Source organism: Silene latifolia, chromosome 9 (genome assembly GCF_048544455.1).
Source record: "Silene latifolia isolate original U9 population chromosome 9, ASM4854445v1, whole genome shotgun sequence".
Taxonomy (NCBI): domain Eukaryota; kingdom Viridiplantae; phylum Streptophyta; class Magnoliopsida; order Caryophyllales; family Caryophyllaceae; genus Silene; species Silene latifolia.
This window is the reverse complement of record NC_133534.1, coordinates 131,505,341-131,513,334: the sequence shown is the minus strand read 5'-3', so window position 1 is coordinate 131,513,334 and position 7,994 is coordinate 131,505,341. Positions and strand designations below refer to the sequence as shown.

At 40.4% G+C, this 7,994-nt stretch overlaps 1 non-coding gene across 1 annotated transcript; it reads right to left on the bottom strand.

The window, feature by feature from the left end:
* Positions 1-3,535: 3,535 nt before the first annotated feature.
* On the bottom strand, positions 3,536-3,642 carry LOC141603064 (small nucleolar RNA R71). Its single transcript, XR_012524962.1, has one exon. It is a non-coding gene; the product is annotated as a small nucleolar RNA R71 (small nucleolar RNA).
* Positions 3,643-7,994: the final 4,352 nt, after the last annotated feature.

The window sequence follows — 7,994 nt, the reverse complement described above, 5'->3', positions numbered from 1 at the left end:
AAAAAGGGTGCTAAGATGGTCGGTTCACTGTAGTTTCGGCGGCAGTATCCTAGGTAAGTCTGAAATAAACACATGAGACGGGAAAATAAGAAGTCCTCTCGGTCCATTCTTAGCAGGTAGCATCTTTCGATCTCGCTACGGGTCCCTAATAACACTAATGCTAACTTTCGTCCTGAAAAGTGATTTAAAAGTCTAAATTAACTTATCTCTCGATCTTATTAATTTAGTCGTCTTAATTAGGCAGTCTATTTCCCTCCCCTATCTTTCGATCTTTATTGGGTCGGTCAATTCCTAGGCATTCAACTAGTCGCGTGCACTCGATTCGTCAAATATAGCAATTAAATTAATTAAAACGAAGGTAATCTCACGTGGCCGGTCGATCGACCAGATAGGCCGGTCGATCGACCATGGCGCGATTTCAGGTCACTATTCTACGCCGCCTACTTCTACAGATTCCCTACATCCTAGCACAGGGTATTTAGCTACTCATGTTTGCGATAAAAACAACAACAAGATTAACGAATAAGGGTACTGAATTCATGGTTAAATTAATTAAATGAACAATTAACATAAAACGATAATCGGCTTTGGGAATTCTAACCTAACAATTCTATACTACGAATGAAAGCAAATAAACTGAATATTAGAACAGAAGAGTACCGTATAGAGGAATTGCAGAGGAAAGATCAAAACCGAATGCAAAAAGAAACTTTATTAATGAAAGAACAAACTAAACTAATGACTATCGAACTGTATCTTAAGAACTTAATGATAATACTCGATGTTATTCTAAAAACTAAGGTTACGTTATATAGGAATACAACGCAACTCTTATTCCTAAACCTAATTACAATGGGCTTCGGAAATCTCGTTCTATTAATTCACGTCAGAATTAACGGTTTGGTCGATCGACCAAGTAGCTCAGTCGATCGACCAACCTACGCTGTACAGTAGCTTCTGTTCTTCGTGCTCTGGTCGATCGACCATAGGCATCAGTCTATCGACCACTGTAGCTGGTAGTCGCTTCTAAATTCTTCATAAAGTTGTCTTTCAGGCCTTGATGTGACCATAATTAGAGCATATTTAGTCCCCGAATTAGCCTTGTTCCCATGCTTTTTAGTGCATATTTGGGTCATTTATTGTCTTCAGTTCTTTGTTTTGCATATTCTTTGAAGTTTTGATCCCTTGGTAGGAAAGGAGTGCAAACCTTGCATTTTCAAGGCAAAATGAGACTCAATGACCAAGCATCAAGGAGAGACAAGATTAGAAGGCCTTTGTACATACTATAGTAGAATGGGCAATGATGAGAAAAGATTCTTGCATCCCCGAGGAAATCCCCAAGGATCTTATGAAGAAAAAGGAAGAAAAGAAGAAGAAACAAGACTGCCTAACAATCCGTGCGTCTTCCCATGAATCCGCCCGTCGACCACCCACAACCCGTGCGTCTTCACCCTCTGGACGCCCGGGCAAAAGCTCCAGAAGACGCCCGTCTTCCTCCACAAGACGCCCAGGCAGAAACCACCAAATCCGCCCGTCCCGTGCTAAAGACGCCCGGATTCCCAGGCAGACCCATTTCGTCTTCTTCAAGCTTCAAGGAAGGATGCACATCTTTTTCTAAAGACCGGAGTCTCCCTAGAGACCGGAGTCTTCCAAAAGAGACCGGCGTTTCCTCAACAAGGGACTTAATCGTCATTTAAGCCCTTAGTTAACCCTAATTTATGCACCTAATCCCCACTATAAATACCCCATTAGTCTAATTAGAAGGGCATGTTCTTCTTAGCAATCTTCAGTGTAGTTAATATCAATCAAATCTCTCTTTAATCTTGTAATCAACATTTAATCAAGTTTTAATACAAGTTTTATTTCCTTAATCTCTCTCTTGTTCATCCTTTATTTTGGGTAATTGAAGATTATTTGGGTTATTATTGGGAGATTGACAATCTTCCAATCAAGCATCGAGTACTTCTTTTATTCTTTGCTTTATTATTGGAATCATTAGTAGATATAATTCTCTTAATCCCTTTTTAATTATTGTTAATCACTTTCATTTATTCATCATGTTTCACTTTGTTGGTATGATTGACAACCTTGCTAGCATGTTCAACATGATAATGAGTGAGTAGTTTCCTTAGCTAGGGTTAATGGGTAATTAGGGGAAACCAACATGGGGAATGATTCATGCTTAAATTAATATGCTTTCATGGTTTATTTGCTTGCTTGTTATGATCTCAACTCATACACATGTTATGTTTGATGAAATGCGAGCCTATGAATCCTTGCATTTTTTACCCATCACCTATCTTTTCAATGAGACTTGTAAGACATAATCCAACTCGAGTCTCATTAGACCATGCATGTTGTTGAGTAGGGAAGATTAAGTCGACTTGTAGGTGTTGTACAATCTAATCGATTGCCCGGACCCAAACTTTCCTAGGATTGTAAGATATAAACCAACTTGATCCATCACAACAATAATTGCTTGCTTATAACTTGAGAATATGTTTGTATGATCAATTCCCATGAATCCCCTATGACCTCATGACACCCTAGTGTCTTTTATCAACTGTTTACACCCCTTTTTAATTCATCTTGCTTGTTTACTTTCATTGCTATTTAGTCTAGTGATCTTCTATTCAAACCCCAATTGTGACACCCTTAGACACCACTAGTTGCAATAGAAATCTCATCTCAATTCCCGTCCCTTGGGATCCGACTACTTGCCTCTTTACTAATTGTAGAGTTGGTGGTGAAGTTATAAATTGTGTTTTGGTCTAGGTGCTCCTAACGACAAGTAACCGAATAGTATAGTCCGACCAAAAATGGCGCCGTTGCCGGGGACTGTGTTAACTTGATTTAGATTTTCTTGTATTGTTATTAGTTGTGTCTTTCTTTTCCTTGGGGAAGTAAAACTCCTCAAGGTTTGTTCTAATTTTTTTCGAGTTGTTTGATGTTTTGCATGTCTAGAAGGTCACAAGGTGACTTGTTACCCTTTGATCGCGAAATTGAAAGAACTTTGACAACCAATAGAAGACTTGCTAGGAGAACTTTGAGAGGTATTGGTGAGGTTGTAGATATTCAACCAAATACTATTAAGTTCATCAATCCTTTTGCAAGAGAAGGTGAGGAGAACCCAACACAAAATCCAACACAAAATCAACCCACAATGCCTAAGTTTTCATCACATTCCGTACCCACCGAGGAGAACCTACCCAATGGGACTCCCACACCAAAACACTTAACCGGAAATTTTATTGCCAAATCCGCATTTATCCAATTAGTCGAAAGAAGCCAATTTGGGGGGATGCCTAGTGAAGACCCTCATTCTCATATGAAGGCTTTTTGCGATTATTGTGTTGTAATTTCTCAAACCGGTGTAACTCAAGACCAAATTCGATGGGTCTTATTTCCTTTTTCTCTAATTGGCACCGCGAAACAATGGTTGAAAAGCCTTGATAAGGCTACTCTCGGAATTGATTCTTGGAAGAAATTTTTTCTAGCTTTCTACAAAAAGTTCTATCCACCGGAAAATACTAACATGCTAAGAGCTCAAATTATGGGCTTTAAGCAAAGGGATGAAGAATCTTTGTATGAAGCTTGGGAGCGATTCAAGGGAATTTGTCGCTCATGTCCTCATCATGGACTTAGCGAGTGGTTCTTGGTACAACAATTTTGGAACGGTCTATATGAAGATTCAAGGAACATTCTCAACATGGGATCAAATGGAATGTTCACCGAAGTTGATGACAATCAAACTTGGAACAAAATTGAGGAAATGGCTGTCCATAACTCACAATATAGTAGACCTCGCAAGGCTACTAGGGGAGGAAAACATGAAGTGGACTCCGTTACTCAATTGGGTGCTCAACTTAGTGCTCACATTGATACCATCAATTTGAAGTTTGAAAAAGCTATGGCTAGACTTGAAGAAGCCTCAAAATCACCAAAGCATCATGTTAATGCCATGACGGCATCTTCATCAATCCCAAGTGGGATATGTGAGAATTGTGGAACTTTGGGACATGACCAAAGTGAATGTAGGGGAACAAATGAACAAGTGAATGCTTTCCAAACATACAAGAGTGGTACCCCTTATTCCAACTATTACAATGAAAACACCAAATTCCATCCAAAACTCTCATACAAAAGCCAAAATGTTCTAAACCCTCAACCAACATACACCCCACCTCCCATGAGAAACCAAAATCAAAGACCCTTTTACAACCAAAACCAAGGTTACCAAAATCAAACTCCATACAATCAACAAAATGACCAAGGTTTTGATATTCAAAAAGCGGTCCTCCAAATGCAAAAGAATCAACAAGAGTTTTTCATTCAAATGCAAAAGGATAGTCAAGCAAAGGAAATCACCATCAACAACATCCTAGCTCACGCCAAAATGTTAGAAACCCAATTGACTCAACTAGCATCTTCAAGCTCACAAAGACAAAAGGGGCAATTACCACCTCAAAGTAATCCCCCAAGACATGAAACGGTTAGTGCCATTCACTTGAGGAGTGGTACAAGGTATGAAGCACCGAAGAAGCAAGTTGAGGATGAAGTTGTGGGAGCTAGTGACAAAGAAGAAATTGTGCAAAACTCCAAGGATGGGGAACCATCAAAAGAAGAAATTTCAAAGAAAAATGAAGACAAGGTCAAGGAGAAGGAGCCCATTGTGATTAGACTTCCTTTTCCAAGTCGTCAAGCCAAGCCCAAATTTGATGACCAAATTGGAAAATTTATGGAAATTGTGAAGAATTTGGAAGTCTCAATTCCTTTCACGGAATTAATCAATCACGTGCCGGCCTATGCAAAATACATGAAAGAAATCCTCAAAGAAGAAGTCGATCCGGAAGCTTGAGACTATCGCCTTCACTAAGGTCAGTAGTGCAATACTTCAAGGGAGTTCACCTCCAAAACTCAAAGATCCGGGAAGCTTCTCAATACCGTGTACCATTGGCGACACCACGATCAACAAAGCCTTATGTGATCTAGGGGCTAGTGTGAGTGTTATGCCGTACTCGGTGAGTAAAAGGTTGGGGATGGGAGAGCTTAAAAGCACCAATATCACACTCCAAATGGCCGATAGATCGACGAAGACACCATTAGGGATATGGGAAGATGTTCCCGTAAGAGTTGGGAAATTTTTCATCCCGGTAGACTTTGTCATTGTTGACATGGAAGATTCCAACATTCCAATCATTCTAGGAAGACCTTTCTTACACACCGCGGGTGCGGTGATTGATGTGAAGCATGGAGAGCTCACTCTAGAAGTGGGAGATGAGAGCATAACTTTCAATCTTGACAAGACCATGAGAGCTCCCCGCTTGCACGAACCATGTTTTATGGTTGATCATTATAGCCGGAAGGATGATAAGAAGAAGTCGGAATTCCAATGGAAGAAGAAAATTGAAGATGCTCCATTCAAAGAGCAAGTGAATTGTAACAAAGAGAGCTTGCAAAGCTCACCAAAGTCAAGCAATGAAGAAGATGGCCTCATTGGCCAAGACAAGAAAGTGGGAGAGTTGTCTTTATCAACTCAAGAGATCTTTAGTGATCAAGTAGATGAAGTTTGTGGTCTTTGGGACGATGAGTTTGAAGGGATTTTCAATCCCTATATTGGTAATGCTATCGATCAAGACCGACAACAAGGGCAAAGGTCTATTGAAGACCTTTATCATGATAATGAACAAGCTTTTGATTACTTCTTCAAGGTGTTGAGTAACATCAACAACACCTTGGCCATGCCCCCATGACATCTGACTAAGGATGAGAGTTTGGTGGAGTCCTCCCTAAACCACCATTTGTAAATATTTCTAACTCCCTAACTCGCATTTTAATTCTTACATTGCATTTTTGTCATTTTTGGATTTTTATGCTTTGATCAAGATAATTATCATTTTTGAGATAAGTGAGGGAGGAACTAATGATTTAATTGATGCGTAGTGCTTTAGCTTAGTGTGGGGATAGCAATTGCCTAAGCTATTCATGCCTTAGTAGTGCCCCTACAATGAAGAACACGGGATTTGAAGAATGAAAAATGACAAGGGATATGCAAGTGCACGGATGGAACTGAATCCGGGTAAAACAGGGAGAATCCGAGCGTCTTCATGGGAACACGCCCGTCTTCAGGCAATCCGGGCGTCTTTTCCAGAATCTGTCCGTCCTTTTTAACTGAGAATTTGAAATTTTGGGACTGTTGATAAATCCGAGCGTCCTGGAAGAGAATCCGCCCGTCTTCAGAAATCCGCCCGTCCTGGAAGGAAAGACGCCCGTCTTTTTTGTTGGGAAAAACAAGAAATCTCACTGTCTCGAGAATCCGCCCGTCTTGATGAGAAGACGCCCGTCCCGCAATTGATAAATCCGAGCGTCTTTGCTGAAAGACGCCCGTCTTTAGGCGAGAATTCTGAACCAAAAAGAGGCAGAATCCGAGCGTCCCGAAGGAAAGACGCCCGTCTTCCCCTGCTATTTAAAATTTTTCGGGTATTTTAAATACCCTCTCCCACATTCATTTCTTCATTCCTTCATTCAAAACACTACCCATAAACCCCAAAACTCAAAACCCTCATCCTCTCCATCACCAAAACAAGATTTCCTCAACCAAATTCAACAAAATCAAATCCAAACTTCCTTTTAACAACAATTAATCACTCCTCTTCCAACAAAAATCAAACCAAGCACCAAAATCTTCAACCTTTGAGTCGATTTTTGAAATTATAAAGGCAAAGCCTTTCATCTTAAAATCGATTTGGGTATACTTGGAAATTGAAGATTTTCACTCTTTTCTTGGTTTAATCATCAATGGCAAGAACAAAAGGATCAACAAAGGCACCTAAGGCAAAGGCACTCTCAACAAGACAAAATAGTCTTCAAGCAAAGAAAGCCTCATTGGCTATGGTGGTAGCTAGTTCAAAATTGGAAGTTCAACAACAACAACCTCCCTTGGAAGCAACAACATCAACAACTCCGGAAATTGCTCAACTATCGAACTATCCGGAGGTAATTTTCATTTCTAACTCCCATAGGGATACATTTGCCAAGTATGCTAGAAAATCCTTTCTATCCACCAAATTTATATGTGAAGATGCCTTGAACAAGTTGGGTGTCCTTGAACAAACGAAAGCCTTCTTTAAAGCCATGGGGTTGGGAAAATTGTTTGCTACAAGAGAATTGACATACCCCTCCCTTACCTTAGAATTCTTGAGTTCTTTGAAAGTTACTAAGGTAGAGACTAGAGAAAACATCGAGTTCCGCCTTGCTAATGTGAGTAGGCGCATCACCTTTGATGAATTGGGTAAAGCATTGGGTCTTAGTGATTCACCTAGTTATTTCAAGAATCCCGGAAAGTATGACCCCGCTCCTCTTTGGGAGGCGATTTCCGGGAGGAAATTTGAGAACTATCATGCTAGTCGCGCTCTATTAGTCCACCATCCGGGCATTAGAGTGTGGCACAAGGTCATCGGGAATACTATCATTGCAAGAAAAGACACTAACCACTTTACCAAGCTCGATTGTGTTCTTCTTGAGTCGGCCTTAAATATTGGAAGGCAATTCACCAAGCCTTACAATTCTCTAAGGCTTTTGGTGGAAAGATGGCTAAATGTTGATTGTGGAAAGCAAGGCACCACCGTTATTGTAAATGGAGGTCTATTCACTCTTTTGGCTAAGTACTTTGATCCGAATTTCAACAAGGATAGCAAGTATATGGCGAAAAAGGAGGGTCATCTCATTGACATGGATGCCATGATTAACAAGTACAAGTGGGTTACCCATAATCCTCTTGACACCAAGTATGGGTGGCTCATCAATAAGGCTAGATCTTTTACTTTGCCTTCCAAGATATGCCGTTTGAGTGTCCATCGGACCAACTACCTTCTTCCCCTCTCAAAAGAAGCCGAATACATCATCCGTCAACAAAGGGGTGAAATTGAAATACCCTCCTCCTCCATTGTCACACCACCCTATCCATTCAAGTATCAAGAGTTCAAACCCGAAGG